The sequence below is a fragment of the Corvus hawaiiensis genome, chromosome 26 (assembly GCF_020740725.1).
Source record: "Corvus hawaiiensis isolate bCorHaw1 chromosome 26, bCorHaw1.pri.cur, whole genome shotgun sequence".
NCBI lineage: Eukaryota > Metazoa > Chordata > Aves > Passeriformes > Corvidae > Corvus > Corvus hawaiiensis.
The window spans coordinates 27,166,972-27,185,259 of NC_063238.1; the positions used below are offsets into that span (position 1 = coordinate 27,166,972).

The 18,288-nt window shown below is 40.6% G+C and overlaps 1 protein-coding gene across 6 annotated transcripts in view; it reads right to left on the reverse strand.

Moving 5' to 3' along the window:
- Window positions 1-730: 730 nt before the first annotated feature.
- The window catches only part of TMEM74 (transmembrane protein 74), a 34,956-nt gene continuing 17,398 nt past the window's right edge, over window positions 731-18,288 (reverse strand). For 5 of the 6 annotated variants that reach the window (XM_048286528.1, XM_048286526.1, XM_048286527.1 and 2 more), the window contains 2 exons: window positions 12,575-12,726; window positions 731-4,927 (listed from right to left, as the gene is read on the reverse strand). The gene's annotated coding sequence lies outside the window, so the exon portion shown is untranslated. The remainder of the gene's footprint in view (window positions 4,928-12,574; window positions 12,727-18,288) is intronic. The other variant, XM_048286525.1, reaches the window with a different exon arrangement.

Below are 18,288 nucleotides of genomic sequence, written 5' to 3' on the forward strand. Positions count from 1 at the left end.
TGGGACAGAACTTTTCTCACCAGAGAGCCAGATGGTACTATTGTAAAATTCATCAGCAGCTTCAAAGGTTCACTGCTGTGCATCAGCACTTTGCTCCCTCAGTGCCTTCTCATGCTCAGTGGTGAGAAACACAGCGAGGCAATTGGGCTGTGTTGTCTTTAACCTATGGATGATATCCAGGTTTGAATTCTAGTGGGGCTCAGCTGAGCATCATTCAAAATCCACAGCTGTTGTCAGAAGTTGTCATTTGGTTAGTGATACATCAGAGGGCATTGTACTCTTCCTCTTTGATCCATAGAATTTGTGTTTGTTCTTGATCTGAGAGATAAGTATGGTTTTGAAGCAAAAGGCTCCTCAGAGTGTAAATGTACAAGAATACCTGGAAATGCTTACTTTGCTATAATTTAATAATGCCTTGAAATGGTTTGAATAATTTATTCAAAGATTGAATAGATTCATACAGTCTATGGGCAGAGTCTCTATTAGCCAAACCCTGCTGAAAAAAGTCACTCCTAGCTAAAATCTTGGGGATGTACAACACAATTTACCTTGTGGAGCACAAAATAGTGAGACTAATTATGTGTGTCAGCTGCTTGTCATTTTAGCATCTTTATGTCTCCAATGTATTATTTCAAATGTTGATTTAAAATGGACCTTTGACCACTTATTCCTATTGTGACCTTTTGAAATGACAAAACAAAAATTTTTGAGCCCAGTGGATGACACATGGTGAAAAGCATGTTTTCTTTATTTGGAGTGGCAATCTCTTGGCTAATTGAGGTTAAAATGAGAATGAATACAGGGCAATTTAGGTCAGAGATTTGGGGACAACAAAGAAGTCAGAGGGCAAAGTCAAGCAGTCATGAGGAAATGAAACTATTTTCTTACTGTTATTTTAATGCCAGTAGGTCAAAAGAAATAAAATTATTAAAAATGCATCATCGTTTAGTGTAGATGTAAAAATAGCAAGGCTCCAACTAAAGGCAAGAGATCCATAACCTGAGTGCTGTCAAAATCAAATGAAATGTAAGGAAATGAAAAACAAGAAAAATCAAAATTTTCTGTACAGTTTAAGTTCATGATACATCTACAGAGGAGTTCACACAGTTCAGATGTCCCAGCTCAAGAGGATGTGATATTAAACATAAAGAATCACAGGAGAGCAGCAATCATGATCAAATGTGTGGAAAAGTTTTAACATCAGGAACAAATGGTCTAGGCCTCTTCAACTTGGAAAAGAGATCAATGAGGGTAGACAGGACATATACCTACAAAGCAATGACTAAAGTAAGCAGGAAATGGCTGTTCACTGTCTCTCCACTTTAGAAGTAGAAAACATCAAATTAAATGACTGAGTGATAGTTTCAATTAAGGAGAAGATGAGATTTTTTTATCCCTTGCTAGGAGAGCTGTGGAACACACAGTTGTGTGTCAGTGGTGGATGCCAAAAGGTTTACGTAGCTTCTAACCTGAGTAGCCAAATTTGAGGGAAAAGGAAGGAAATCCCACAAGGACTATTTAACACATAGATCCCTCTTCTGGAAAGGAGGTTGCTGAGCTGCAGACTGCTGTAGGCTGGAAGGGGAGGCTGGGGAATCATCACTATATGCTTGACCTGCCCTTGGACTCTTCTCTTGGCCTCTCTTACTGGCTGTTGACAGAATTTGGCCACCAGATCTTTTGTTTGACTCCTGACAGCTGTTCTTAAACCACCATACAGAGACTGGCAGTGCTGTTATACCTATCACTGTGGCCTCTGTAAAAATCTTCAGCAGGAACACTTTAATTATGAGTGTGAACCTGCAGTGCTCTCAAAGTAAGCACAGTACTTGTGCACAGCAGATCATTATGCTGAGAGTGATATCCATGAAATTATTGAAACAGATTTATGGGCAACTCTAAGACTATCAGTTGTTTACTGAGGACTTCGATGATCTAAGGTTCTTAGTTAATATTGGTCATAATACGCCTCTAGCTATTATAACTCCTTTCAGTTTGTAGCTGAGTTAGAGCTGAGTGTCATTTGTTACACCTAATTCACCAGGTCGTTTAGGTGATTACTAAGTCATCATGCCAAAGCATTTTCTTTGGTAGTCCTTAGCTAATTTCAAATTGAACAATACTATTTGTGAGTCAAGAAATACAGTACCTCTTCTTTCCTTACATACTGCACCTCCAGTAATTCTCCTAGTGATACTGTTAATAAAAATGTTTGGCAGAGGCAGCTGCTTTTCAAGGTGTGAATTACACCTTTGGCTTTTACATTATTTCTGCCATCCATGAAGCAAAGAGGCAAGAGAAAAAAGCTCTCAGTGTTCCAGTAATCCCAGACTGCATGTAGAAATATCTACTTCATTTCCCACCAACTTAAAATCCCAATATTTGCCTTGTGGACTATAGCAGACTTCAAATTGTGGGTGAAGGGGATCTGGGAGGACTGAAAATCCAATCAACTTTAGAATTATGTCTTGGCAAACTGAGCTGGAATCAACTGCTGGGATGCAGAAAAGGCCAATATGAATAGTTTTAAGGAGAAGAAATAATGAAATAGGTAAAAAGAGGTGAAGAGAGGGAAACTGGTTCAGTAGTAATTTAACAGAGTGGGAGTAGAGGAGTAGTTGCTGAAGATAAATTAAACAGGGGTCAACGAAGACTAAGATACTGTCATAATAAATTGTTCCTGCTGGAGGAGTAATTGAAATGGCACTGTTAACTTCAGTGGGAATTGGATTAGGGTCTGTAAACTGCTGGAGGAATATTTAAGTTAGCTTTTCACATTAAGTCTTCATAGAGATAAAAATACTTTCAAAGGAAGATCCTAGAACTTCCACCATTATGGACAATAATGCTTTATTTGAGTTAGTTTCAGGCTAATTGAATTAACACTGCTGAAATGTAGAAATATCTGAGTTCCCCTGAAAAACATTTCAGCTGTTATATTAAATCTGTGAATTTCTCTATTTTTCCTCAAGTATCAAAGCCAAAACCAAAGAGTTCATTTTATTATACAAAAAAGATGCTTCAATTACAAATGGTGAAGATTTAATTCTGAAATTGTCACAAATGAATATTCAGTAGGTCCCAATCCTGGACCTGCACCCTTGGAAAAAGGTTGCCAATATTAGTGCACCCATTTTGGTGCACAGTCTTGTTCCTGTTAGCCTTGTATCCGTTGGCAAGGTCATACCCAGGAATTTTGACTAATTTCTGTAAATGCCAAAGTGTTGCCGAGTGCCTTCTCTGAGCAGGTGCTCTAGGGGCAGATGGGACAGAAATGAAAGCACTGGCACAGAGCTGATGAGCATGACAGAAGAAGTGTTAAGTTAGATGAACAGTTACAGCAGGGGGATATCTTAATAATTTGTAGACATTGGGCATCAATTGATTTTTCTTTTTCTCAGGCTCTAATAAGATTGTAAAGTCAGGGCCAGAGAAAGACAGGCAGCAGGGTTACTTTTTATCCAGCTACCATGTTTGAAACAGGTTCCAGTAGACAAGTGGGTTTTGTTTTTATCCCTTTGGATGCCTAGTTCAACTACTGGAACATCTGTTACTTCAACACCACATCCACCCAGCTATGCATTCCAAATAAGCCTTGTCAACTTGGTGTGCACAATCTGAGAAGAAAACAGACACACTTCTGTTAAAAGGAAAAAAAAATTGTGCTAGCAGACATTAAATGTGCTGTGTTAGCTGAGGACCAAAGACCCTTAAAATCAACGGCAAAACTCCTGTCCCTTTAAGTGAAAGCTAGTAACTTACAATAATTTCTTTTTGTTTTGATGAAACGGTGTTTGCAAATGTTCTTTGTTAAAGAAACAACACTGGATCATGAAAAGTACTTTTACACAGAGTAATGAGAGGATTTTAGTGGTGTCATTGCTAACTGGAATATAACTAATACAAATGAAAGACCACCTCATGTTTTCTGAACCCATATGCCCCACAAAACTACTCTGCTGATTCTCCACTATTCTGTTCAGCCTTAGAGAAGGAGCCTGTGTGTTTACACAGTCTTCCTCTAAAGGACTGAGCAAAGTAGGTGAGATGCATAGTAAACCAGACAAAGGAAATGGCAAACCCCAGACATTTATTCTGTGAGGTGTCCTTGTCTTCTCAGAGGTGTGGAGCTGCGTCAGCTTGGATTCACCTGATATGGAGGTGAAAGTAGAGGGCATATATGGAAAGTCTGTGGATGGGATTATTTATAGGCACTCTCTCAATAAAAATGTAGTGGACTGCATACTTTTACATGTTTGCAATAGGGGGACGGAGCAGAAAAACACACAAAATTTCTCATCTAATAAAGATGAGAGATAAAAGACAGTGAACATTTCAAGAATACAGGGGAATTTGTTTTGTTGGGTTTTTTGGGCAGGAGGGATGGACTTGGGAGTCATAACAAAACACAGAGTTCTTTTTAAATTAATTTCTTTGGGCTTCATATTCCTTTATGAATGTTGTCTTCCAACTGCTCCCCCATATGATTTCAGACACAGGTATTATTGCACAACTGAACGAAAGAAAAAGAAAAAAGGAGAAAAACCCATCAATGACAGTTACTAACAGTTGTCAATTTGCTGAAGAAACAAAGACTCAAGAAATCAGATGGTTTTTAACCCATGGGGCTTTCAAAACTGTGTCCAAACTCCTGAGGCAGCAGGTAACCTGGCATCATTTGGCATTCCAGCTGATTCTAGGAGGTGGAAGTAGAGAGGTGTATGGATGTGAAAAGCACACTGATTTTTTTTATCCTCAAAACATTTCCTTAGTGCTGAATTATGGTTCAGGCCAGTTTGTAAGTTATATGAGCCAGTTTGCTGATCCCTAGATATGAGACTCCAGGGAGATAAAGCCAGACTCCAAAACAATCATTCAAAAATCCAGTCAGAAGAAGGATGAATATGATACTTTTGGGGATGGTGGCCTGTGGAGGGAAGAAAAGGAATTTTAAATGGGAAATTACTCAGAAGATCATAAAAATGAGCAACACAAAGAGAAAAAACAACAACTTTTTTCATTATGGAAAAATATTTTCCTCTGTGAGACTTCGCAAAATAAAAAGGTATCTGTCTTTTTAGCTCATTCTTTCCCCTGAATTTCAGGTGGCTCTGCCAGAGTGTGGCAGATCCAAATGCTCGTGCTTGCTGCTTGTTACAAAGATCTTCGCTACACTTGACAGTAGAAGTGTCACCAAAGATCTATGTTAAAGGCTTGCTTCAGTAGTTCACCAAACACCTATGGATTTGGTGAAAAAGAAGCATATTTTGGTAGTAAAACAGTCAGGGTCATTGAAGCTCTCTGCAAGGCTGCATCAAATGAACCTACAGATTTCCTTCATAACCTTAAAGCCTGAAGTTCATGAGTTTAGGGGTTACAAATATACATACATTTTTAAATGTTTATTTTGGCCAAACAACAGCTGGATGTGGATTAAAGTGACCATTCATGTGTCTGGTCATCTCCACATGTAATTAGTGAAATTAAGTATTGTTTTCAGCAATATTGCCTGCATTGTGCGTGCACATTTCTGCACTGAAATCATCTGAAAATTGGGCCTATGACCTCTCTGCCAGTATTTCTATTGGGAATGTGGTGAAGTTGTTCCTTCAGTAAACACGCAGAGATATTGCAAAGCTAAATGACTTCTTTTGGAAAGCACACTAAAATCTTTGGAAGGAGACCATAATGTAAGTACAAAGTATTATTTTATGTAGGCTGAGTCACATTCCTCTATCTTACGTGTACAGCTGAAATAGCTGTTCAGTATCAGTCTTAATTAGGAAAAGCCTGCAAAATGTTCTGTGTGCTGTATGGTATGATCATCACTGATGTAACAGCACTGGTGCTTGAGTCCCATGTGCTGAGTGCTTTCTTAGGAGAAAATCCTCAAAAATGGGAACAGAACAGGAACACAGGTGACAACTTTATTTATGAATGGGAATCTACTACAGGTGCCTTGAACCTTGCAACTATGTAGATTTTTTTTTTCACAGGGAAGAGGGCTATGAAATATGTCTTTTGTTTAAATCAATTATTTATATTATAAAAAGGTACCAGTTAGGAAAGCATCTGATGTAGGACAGAGGGCCAAAAGGAGCAGCCAGGTAACTGTCCCCCTGTAGCTCCTGAAGCACACTATAATTGCAACAGCCACAGCATCACTTGAGCTTCAGCTCTTTGGGCATTATCCATGGACTGGCATAGGAAGTGAGCTGTGCTTTAGTGGGCTCCAGTGTGTCAGAGTGATTATCTCCTCAAAGTAAAGCTGAAAATGGGAATGGGATTTTGAGCTGTTATGGGGAGAGGTGAGTTGGGGAGTCAACTTCTGTCAAACTCTTGCTGAAAACTTAAAAAAAGATGTGTATATTTGGGCAACTAAATCCATAATCTGTCCCTGGCATCCTGGCCGCACCTTGAATCCTGCGCTCAGTTCTGGGCCACTCACTACAAGAAAGACATTGAGGTGCTGGAGCATGTCCAGAGAAGGACAACGAAGCTGGGGAAGGGTCTGGAGCACAAGCAGCTGAGGGAGCTGGGAGTGTTTAGCTTGGAGAAAATAAGGTTCAGGATAGAGCTTCTTACTCTCCACAACTACTTGAAAGGAGGTTATAGCAAGGTGGGGGTCGGTCTCCTCTCCCAAGTAATGAGCAACAAGGTCAGAGGAAATGGCCTCAAATTGTGCCAGGGGAGATTTGGGTTGGATATGAGTAAAAATTTCTTCAGTTAAAGGAATGGCAGGCATTTGAATAGGTTGCCCAGAGAAGTGGTGGAATCACCACCCCTGGAAATGTTAAAAAGACGTGGATGTAGCACTCGGGGACATGCTTTAGCATTGAACATCGTGGGCTGTGGTGGCCGGTGAACATACATTACAAGGGACAGAGAGTTCTCAGTAAGACAAGTCCCTAGTATCACAAAGTACCTCTTTAGGTTACAGTGACCAGAAAGGCTTCTCCCAGGATACTTGTTCTGTTATGTTAATCTATCCCAGTTTGGATTCCCCAGTTGGCTGCTAACCTCTACCCCCCCGTCACTCCCCCAGAGCTTCCCCATTGGTCCCTGTTCCCTAATCCCGCCTTTTCCCCGTCCCTGGATAAAACTGAGTTTCGGGATCATGTTTGTGTTTGCCTTTGCAACCTTTGACGCTGTAGAAGCAATAAATGCTCCTGCCGGAACGCACGCAAATGCCCTTCTTGACTCTTTGCTACCGACTGTAACATTGAACCCACCCGTGCTTCTGTGGGTGCACGTGGGACCCCGCAGAGCCGAGCAGGGCCGGTATTAGTGGGTAAGCAGTTGGACCCAATGATCTTATGGGTCCTTTCCAGCTTTAACAGCTCTATGAATCTATGATCCCTATAAGCCTGGTTTTAAAAAATGCTGTATCAATTTCTGCATCTATGGAAGTTTGTATTTACTTAGTCTTAATGTTGTTATCATGAGCTAAACAGGGACATAAAAACCCAACTCGCTTCTTTTTTACATTAAAGCACCATAAACACATTTGACATGGTGTACTTTAAAAAATAAAAAAATAGGGAAAACCACCCATCTAGAAGCTAAGCCTTCTGTGCAGGACTCCTTTTGGCTTCAGTGCGGCTACCTGCCAGGTCGATTCCAGATTTCAAGCAGTCTAGTGAATTGTGACAGACTGGCGTCAGTCTTGTATTCCTATCTTATGAAACATTTCCAATGGAATATTTTAATTAAGATCAGCTTCGCTGGCATCAGAAAACTCATAACCTTCCCACAATCAAATATCAGCTGGAGAAAGCAGTCAGCAGTTGACCACAGAGCTGTTGTTTAACTTCAAAACAAGATGGGAACCTGCTCTGGTTTGTCAGACAATGTCTAGCTGCTGTCCTGCTCCTTAGGTTCAGCTTTGACTCCTCAGTAAGAAAACAGTAATGTAGAAAACCACCCGTGTATCTTTTCCACAAATATTCAACTCACTCCCTGGATTCAGACGGATTTTCTGATATTAAACAAGTAAATCTGTAATGGAATAGGGAATTAAAATTAATCAAAACCAGAGCTGTTCAAGAAATTCAGTGTATGCATTGATTTGTTATTATTGTTTTCCTCATGGATTTCAGTCACTGAGCACTATTTCCAGCTTGCCGTGTCGTCAGCATTCACTGGATCCCTGCACAGGCTGTCTGAGGAAATCAGGTTGTTTTTAAACAAAGATGCAGAATGTGGTCATTTAATTTTTTTCAGCTTATAGATTTCCGGGTACTTGAAGTTCCTTTGAAATGGAGCAGTTGTCTGGGCAGATACAGTGGCCAATCACCCCTTCTCCTATTAATTTGCATATAATGAACCTATTGTTCATAAGGGATTAGCATCCAGAGACTGCTGGCTGCTCAGGCTGCTCTTTGACAGATTACTTGGACCTGTCATGACTCTTTAAGGATCCCTGCTAAGAGGCAGAGTAAATTACCCTCTGCTGTGCTCTATGCTGCTGTGGCTAGGCTGTGGTTTATTTAAATCGAGTTCAGCCATTACCACACTGCACGGCAGCATATGCTGCAAGTGAAGAAGAGTTTTGTGCAGCTTGGGCAGTGGGGCTCCCAGGGTTCCTCAAGGTTGTTGGCTTGACTCTGCTTGCATGGCAGGCAGATCCATAGGGGCTGGTCATGGTCATAGGCCCAATGGCTTTGGCAGCCCTAAGGGAAGTCAGTGTCCTTGGCTGTCCTTTTCTTGGTGTCTGGTCACTGCCAGCAGTGGCTCCTACGAAGGATCAGCTAAGCATCTTCAGCATACTAAGGAGACCAGAGTGGCGAAGAGCTGTCAAGTGCAGTAGGTGGATACATTTTGACTCCTCTCCTGGTGCAATAACAGGAGCTATCAAATGAAGATGGGTCCGGGAAAAAGGGAGGCAGCTCATTGCTTAGGGTGTGAGGGAGCTGGGGAAGTTCTTGTCGCCAGAGACTAAGAATGTAGTTCCCATGAGTTCAAGGGGAAGCTGGACCTATTATTGAAGAAATAAATTTTGAAGATACAGAGACAGTGACTCGTCCTCAGAAAGGTCCCCAGCTATCAGATGCTGAAGGCTGTGAGTGTTTGAGCATGTAAAACTAGATCCTTGTGCTGCTCCTATGCTCTTCCTCAGAAATCTGCAAAATCTCCATCTGTGACTGATGGAGACAAGGCACTGGACTGAACTCGCCATCCACCCAGAATGATTATTCCCCCATTTCTCACAGATGTGCTCCTTGCTCCCACCCATTTTTAAGCCACACGCTAGCCTACTGAATTACCTCTCAGTTAATTCAGGTATTTGTACTTGTTTTCCACATTACAAATTAAGAGAGAGATTTACCAAGGTACATTGGTCACTCCATTATACCAGTGTTGCAGAGTTGCTGCCATTTAAGAAGTATTGGCTGATGCTTTTTGGAGAATCTTCTGTACCAACAGATCTACTTCTCAAAGTTGAACTATAAAAGGAATTTAATATTAAGCCTACCAGTTTTCAAACTAGTGGAAACACACTGTTGGCACTGGCTTCGGGCTTCTCATACGGAGAACATATATGCAGTTTAATTATTTTAAAATGTCATAAGCGATGCCAGTGAACAAAGAAAGCTACATTAAACTGGAGTTACTGCTAAAAGGATCAAGTACTTTGAGGAGTAAAAAAATGTTACAGGAATGCTATTATCTTAGAATCAAACCTTATGAATCTAGGACACGTAAAGCTAAATTTAGACAAAGTAATCGTATACTTAAAAAATAAATCTAGGCAAATAAAGACAAGCGAATACATACTTAAGACAACTGAATGTTCATAACAATCTTACTAAAACAAATCTTTAGCCCCAGTTTGAAGAGAAAAAGTGTGATTAAAGAAAAGTCAGTGTGTCTATAAAAATTCATTTAATCTAATTTGTGACTATGCACATTCTGACTGCAGGGAAGGCCAAGGTACTAGAAAGTTACATAACATTTCAGCTAGAGGTAGGATGAAATTTGCTGTCATCTTAACTCAGGGACTGAAAGCCTGAGGTGCCAGTGGCACACCCTGAGAGTCCCAGGATCCTGAAGAGAAGCACACAAGCACATGGTGTTCTAGCTTTCTTGTAATCTAGCCTGAGGTTTAAAGCCAATTTGGGTATTGGCTGCAGACTGCAGTAGTTACCTAACTCTGCACGGTCTGATTCACCCACTCTGAGACTGCACCACTGGGACACAGCTGATCTCAGGGGACAGCAGCAGGAGGCTGCTGTGCAGAGCCAGCGCAGGACAGGCAGGAAGAATTCCAGCAATAACACAAGTGCTGTCAATGAGGTATATGGTTTTTATAAAATTGTTTTTAATAGAAATTCACTTAGGAGGTGAACAGGATTTTTTACTAGTTTAGCTTTCAAGCACTAAAATACTCTCTTTTGTACTTGTTCACAGCCTATCTCTGTGGAAGGCTGATTTCAAAGCTGTGACATTCTGAGACTGTGGATTTGAAATTGTTAACATATCATTGTAAGAAACATCTTTAGAAGAGAAATGTTAAAATTGAAAGCTTTCAAAACAAACAGGAGCCTAGGTTCTATATATATACCAATATGCTGTATTTTTAGGATTGTGATAATACTATGCAAGCATTATTAGTGAGACCTTAATCTGGGTTTCCAGTACCTGAAGTAATAATTCTGAGCCAGGGATAACACTGAACTTTTTGATAAAAATTTTTCCTTAAATGGGAATGTTTTGATCCACCTCATCTGCTGGCACTGTTTCTGAGCCTCCAACCTCCCCAGTCCCAAATACCAAGCCATGCTTGCTTCATCAGACAGATGAAGAGGGTGAGCAAGGCCTTGTGCCAAGTGTTTAACCTGCCCTTCCTCCTTCACCCCTCACACTGCTAGTTGTCCATCCATCTGCAAACATTGTTTCTTAAGCAAAGGACTTATAAGTCTTTATTTCAGCTTCGGGTGCCTGGTCCTTTTGAGGTGGAAGCGTCTCCTTCACAAATGAATAAATGCTGCTCCCTGCTGGAAACTTTCAGTAAATTGCAGTCTGCTGATATTTTCCTTATGAAAAGAAGGTGGTGGAAAATGCAAACAGCTATTAAAAATCAGACAAGTGCAGTCCTTCAGGGGGCAAACTCTCCAAGGATCAATGTTAGTGCAGTGGTGCTGGATCTCTTACTGTCCCTCCTGGGCTGTTCTTCTGCAGTGCTGCAGTCAGAGCCACAAGCACTGGGGCACCCTCTCTACCAAGGACTTGGCATCACAAGAGAGGAATGAGAGAAGCCATATAGAGACCACCTGGCAGCTGCTCTTGTACCTCAGGGGAAATCCAACATGCCTGCACACCTACAAAAGCAGATCTGTTCCTATTGGTGCACAAGGAGCTGCTTCACCTCGTGAATGGAGGAACTTTGCACTGCCTATCTTGTATCAAGCACATAAGTGCAGAAAAGCAGGTAAAGAGGAAGTGATTCTTCTGATGGACCTTGACAGCAATTATGATCCTGGTCCCTAAACTATTCAAAGCATGCCTGTGGATGCCATGTGGTGGATCTCACTGAGAGAAGAAAAGGTCACAGAAGATCACAGATCTGATTTGCAAGAGGTGAACTAGCTTGACAAGCTGTCATGCAAACCCATTTTATGCAGGTTAATTTAAGTAGAAAATATATTCAAAATGCTCTACTGGATTAGGCAAAATTCTGAACACCTCTTCCAACTCTCTTGAATAAGCTTCACATAAGGTGCTGGGAGCAGCAGCATCTAGTTCCTCATGGGAAGGTCCAGTGTACTAAGACACTTTTACAGAGTACAGAGGCATCCTTATTAATCTGAATGTAAGAGCTCTCAGATTTGGGAGGTGTTACATCCCATCACTCACAGTACTCCCATCTCACCTCTCCATGGATTGCTTCTCTGCTCAAGGGCTGTGGTGCCAGTGTGTTTGAATGTGTCCACACATGTGAAGAACTGAAAAGACTGGGAGAACTCTCCTTGAGTAGATTGTGCGAACTAAGGTGTTAATTTGGCAGTGTGTATAGAGCAGCTGCAGTCAGGAAAAGAAGTAGTCAATACCAGCTAGGGATAAAGAAATTTGCAAAGGCAATAGTGTTTCAAGGAATAAGAAGCACATCGGAGTACAACACCACACTTGCCTTCTTCTAGCAGTAGATGATACCAGACCAACTTCAATATAATTTTCGTATCTTTCAGCCTCCTTTCCACACCCACTTTGGTTTAACATCTGTATTTTTTCATCCTTCACCTCTAGCAATCATTGCCTCAATCTTTACCTCTACTCCTTCCTCAGTTGTGGTTTCTGAATTATTGAGACATCTTTTTTTGCACCATTGACGTACAATGATTCCTTTATAAATCCCGTATTTACTAAGGCCTTAAGCCAGTACTTGGTGACGTTGGTGGGATTCAGTCCACTGATTTCAGAGGACTTTGGAACACACTTTCTCTGTGAATTACAATATTAGTTTTGTTTCTTAACCCTTTTCTTAAGTGGTGGAATATCAGTATGGAAGCCAATATGTTCCCAACTGTGAGCTTTGCCTTGTCAGTTCCCGCAACAAAACCTGGAGAAGACGTACCCTGTTGAAGGGAAGGCAGCCAAGACAATATGGAAGAAAGCTGAGTTCTGTTTTTCCAGTTTTGTGGGAAGCAAATGGTAATTGTTGTTAGTTTCAGGCCAGAGTTACAGCTCCCGAGCTGGGTCTCAGTCCCTGGTTCCTCTGAGGTCAGTCTGGAAAGGATGAATCAGAGGTGAGATCCAATGATGCATTAAGAGCTTTCCCAGCAAAAACAGATTTAGAGGAACAAGCAAAACCAAATCCACTCAGTTAATGTTCTTTCCTGAAGCCCAACAAAAGCCCAGGACAAAAAATAAAGAGAAGTAGGTGCATCATTGCGATACTGTACCCTGAAACTACAAAATACTGGGACTGAGCATGTGGCACTTCTTTCTCTCTTTCACCTAAGTCTCTTGGTTCTCTCTGAAACTTAGCTTTTCCCATGCAATGCCTTCTGTGGGCACTCATGTCTTCTCTGTCCTCTTCACTAGGCTGCCATTCCTCATGGGTGCTGTTTGTAGTTGTCTCTCTTGTTCATGCCACTTCTATAATTTCTGTTCTCTTATCCATTGCCCAATCAGTCCTGCTCTAGCTAAGCTCTTTTCCCTGCTATAGTATTCATCTTCACATTCCCTGTGTAACTCCCAGGAACTTCTTTCCACGTGGGACCAGAAATCCTCCAGAAAGTGCTGTGAACCATATCCACAAATGGATTATGTTAGGCAGGCTCTACCTGCAACTTTAACATTAATTTTCCATTAGAGGGAGCAATGTCTATGGAATAGATAAGATTCTGCATCTGGAAAGCAATTTGTTATGTCTTTAATATTTCTGTCTGGTTATATTTGGGGTTTTGTCTTTAACACCCCTCAGTGCAACATTTGAGCATTTTTGTCTTTTTCCTGCTTAATGTGCAGCAGCATCTTTTTCTTGGTAAAAGGTAGAAAGTGATTGACTCAAATAGAAATGAGGACAGAATGTAGACGAGAAGGGGTGGATGTTTTTCTGCTTTTTTTTCTTTTTTCACTTGTAATTTAATGAATATTTTTACAGAAGATTAATTGCAGAGTTAATCGATTTTGAAAAATACAACATCAAGTAAAATGTTAAAACCTCATTGTTGAATAAAATTATTCAAAAAATCTTCCTGGAGAAATATATGTTTGGCTGGTAGTTTCTAATATGATGTCAATGCCTGAGCTGTTTCCTGTTTGGTTTGTGGCAATTAAAGCACATCAAAATGAAAAATAATGCAAAGAAAGTACAAGAGCAGAGCTGCAGACAAATACTGGGGTTTTTTTTAAGAACAGTTGGGTGGTGTGGAAATTATGATGTTCCAGAACTAATGTTCACAGTAGGGAGAAGAGAAGGCTCACAAGCTTCAGTCAGTATTAAACACTCAAGAAACGAGATATTAGAGGTGGTGGTATAGGACAGGACCTTCTGAATATTACAATAAATCATTTTTCTTGAGATAAGGTTGTTGCTCCTGTGTTTTAGTAGGATTCGAGACAAAAAGGAAAGCAGCCTGACAGCCATGTTAATGCTCTTGGTATGTTTTGAGTTCCACCACTGAACAGCTAGACTCTTACATTCAGCATTAGAAATTATTTCTAAGTGATATAATATTAACACTGCTTTTCTGTAGAGGTGGGACATGGTGCCCATCAGAGTGGGCAAGATGATACGGATCACTTTTCTGCCCCTTCTTTTGCCTGTGAAATGCAGCAGGTCCTGCCAAGCTCAGAAGAGACGTGAGCTGGATGTCTCACAGCTGCTTTTGAAAATGCTTTGGCTTCTAGATCCAGGGAGCTGCTCTGTGGTAAAGAAGGGCTCCCAATAGTTGTCTGCACCTACCTAATCGGGTGATCAGAAGGGAGGCAGACAAAGGGACAGAGGTAGCTCTCACAACTTGAAACATATATAACATATATAAACATATGGTTATACATGTAAGGAAAAATATTCTTCATATGTGGTCCAGCAGTCAAACACTGGAAGCAGCTGGGAATGTCGATCTTCAGAATTCAGCTGGACATGATCCCGAGCAGCCTAATCTAACTTTGAAGTCAGCAAACCTTTCAGGAAGATCTTGGCCAAAATAACCTCTAAGAGGTCCCTGCTAACACAAATTCTGTAACTCCATTATGATGTCATATATCCTATATAACCCAGGCATCCACTCTGAATACCTCTATCTGATCTATCAATCACAGGTAAAAGTAAGGAGGAAAGACGTCAGATAAAAGTGCAAGACGAAGGAAGCAACACAGACATAACTTTGGTTCTGAAATGTTCTTCATTAACTTCTCAGAAGAAATTGGGAATTGACTTTAGGATGAGACATTCTACAGTAGTGCAAATACTTAGAGACCATGTAATCATGAATTCTAGCAAAGGATGGCTTCAAATATTGAGCTGTTTTCTCTCACAGCAGCAGTGGTGAAGGGACAGAAGAAAGACATTGAGTTCCTGAAGTGAAACATGTCTCAGAGGAGAATAAATCCAAAGCAAAACCTGAAGGCATGGCCATAAATTCTTGTGTGATATCTATTCATGTGATTCAAACACAGGATACTGCTTGCCTGTGTTGATGAAAGTAGTTGATCTAATTAATTATTTTCGTTTGGATGATAGGAAAGACCAGGAAACCCTCTCTAACAGAAGGTTTGTGAGACATCTGAGAATAGCACTAAAAATGGACTGGACCTAACATCAGTAAAAATATTGAAGAGATTCATCCCATTTTTGAGGAGGTCAGTGGAAAGTCTAATACATTTATTTTATTATTAAAGCAAGAAGTGATTTGTAAAAGCTGAAGAACAGCTTTCAAAAATGTGTGGGCACATGTGTGCATCACATAAATTAGGAACTGAATTCTGTGGCTTAATATAAGCTATGAGGAAAACTAAAATGTTGGGAGAATTACACTGATCACACGGGGTATTCTTTTTTACGTGTTACTACCTGCTTTTTTCTTCCTTTTTTTTTTTTTTTTAAATTTTTGTCCTTCACATTGCCAGGATAACTGTTTTCTTAGTACATAATTAGGTGATTTCCTTTTGTAGCACTTCAAGAACACTATTTTGCTTCATTCTCAATGTTCAAAGTGCAAGACTTTGCAGTTCATAATGTCCCTGACTACTTCCTAACTTTATCTAAAGGCAAGAGCAATGAATGTAGCTACGAGATACAATTTTTTCATGTCCATTAACACTTTATTGGCATGGTTTTTTGGTCAGTTCTGTTACAGTGATTGTGCTGAGACTGGATTATAATTAATTAGTGACAGTAAAAAAGCCAAACGCCAAAAATCCAGTATGAGTTAGACAAGTTAAATTGATTAAAATTAATAGAAGATGCTCTGACATCTAACTCCCCACTCACCACCATCACCTCCTTCCATCACACAGGTATTTTCTTTTAGTAAGAGTTTACATTTTTGTTTTCCTTTTGGCAGTGTTTATCTTACAGCTCTCTGTGGTTCTCTCTCTACTTGCACCTCACAAACAGTATAGCAGGGTTATAAGGGCTTTGTCGTGTAATTGGCTAGTATGGTATTGTAAATAAGTAAAACTAATTCCCTGGACAAATAGATGTTGTATAGCATTAGATGCACTTGAGTGCAAATAAAGAATTTGATTATGTTTCTCCCTCCTGCCTGTGAAAAACAGTTCCCTTTTTATCTAATATCATATGCCTTAAGTGCTGAGGCTGCTGGTAATTGCCTTGCAGGACTGTTCCTCATCTAAGAGACATCTGCAACTCGTGACTCACTAGCAGTCTACTGAGAATTCCTTTACACTAATTTCCATCCCCAGCTCCTAATTTGTCTCTCAGGCTACTCCTGATACTACAGGAGATACAGGAAGATACTACAGTATCTTCCAACTTTTCATTTCTCCAAGGAAATTCATCAAATACACTCATGCACAAGGGTGGGAACCAGCCTACTGCTCAGAGAAAGGCATCTCAGAGGCCACTTTTCATGTCTATTCATGATCCTGTGCTGAGAAATCACTGTTACTTGAAGCAGGTAAGGTGGGCTGTGCTGTGGGTGTCAGCTTAGGTGTAGATGCACTTGCAGCATGGGAAAGAGGGGCTGTAGCAGGACAAGACTCATATAAAAAGTTGTGAGATGCTCAGCATAAGTCTCTGCCTCTCTGCACTTGCTTGGAAGAATGCAGCATAGGTTTGAACTCTAGGTTTGAAACTGTATCATCTCTTTGTCAAGTAAGAGATTAATCCAAGGAGCTTCTGTTAATCCTTTCTGCATTTCACACTAGGCACAGGGAGAAAACATCCAGTTTGTGTTTGGTGTTTGCAAGCTAATGCTTGTGCAGAAGAATTAGGGAGGTTGGAAGGAGTTCTCTGCTGCCTGTGGCTCTCATTTCTATTGCATTACCTCAAGAGGTGCAGAAATTGCTAATCACTGAAGTGAAATGACAAAAAATAAGTAAGTAATGTTATATATTAGCTATGCTTAATAAAATGAAAGACACCTATCAGTTCAAGTTCTGCATTTCCCAAGAAGTTAAGAAATAACTAATATGACACTGCAACAGAGGCAGTCCTGTTTCTGTAGACAAAGATGTCTGTATTAAAAGCATTTTTTTCTGAGCTGACATTAGGCTAATTCCCTCCTGTCCATTCCTAATAGATTGAATGCTAGGAGTCAAATGCCACTCGACCTTGTAAAAATCAGATCACCCACTCGAAGAAAACAAAATCTAACAATGAAGAGCCTTTCTGATATAAGTAAAAAAGGTTCTGATATAAATAAATAAGTAGACTACCTGTTTCTACTAAAGTGATGTTCCATGGTGCTGCTTTACAGAAATACTGAGGCAGCCTTTTCTGCAACAATCATTTAACCTGAAAGAGTGCAAGATAGTCGGAGCACTCAATAGCAGCCTCTGCTTCTGCCTGTTCTCAGGGGTTTGAACAGTAGCAATTTGTTTTATGGGACATGGCATTTCTCCTGCCCTGCTGATGCAAAGAATTGGCCTTTTGTACGGCCCCTCTGTGCGTGCTCGGTGCCAGCAGATTGCCTTTCTTGGCACACACGGACATTTCAGAGGGAATGTACGCAGCTCTGTTTCGCCTGACAGACATTTTATTCATGTAGGGCTGATTTGCCTCATTAGCCATCAGTCCAAGTAAGTGTGATACATCAGAGTCCTGGCTCCAAGTTAACTTAGGGACACTGTTATCCACAGGCAGCTTCTTGGGAAACATCCTCTCCACCCCTTTTCCTCTGGAGAACAAGGAGATGCATGTTGTACTTCTTCCTGCAGAGGGAAGACCTCGCTCCACTCCTTGTGCCCAGTAGCTCATTTGGCTGGTGCACAGGAGCTAAGATGCACACACTGCTCCTTCCACAGCCTTGCTCTGTGAGTCAGGGATAGAAAGGGAAGGAAAACAGTATGTGTTGAGAATTGAAGCAAAGTGGTTATGGTACATGACCTGCATGAGATGACCCCATGGCTCTGATACAGGCCAATAAAGCATGCTAAGGCTTCAAAGAAGAGTAATTACTATCAATTACTGCATCTAAGGTCACAAGAGACTGTAATTACCTCTCTGATCTCCTGTATTATACGGCTCACAGGCCATCTATTATAATTATAAGAATTATTATAGTTGTTAATGCTATTATTTTAGAAAAAACACCCATCTTAATTTCAAAACTTCCAGGGATGCAAAAGCCTTGGTAAAGTATTCACTTGGTACTT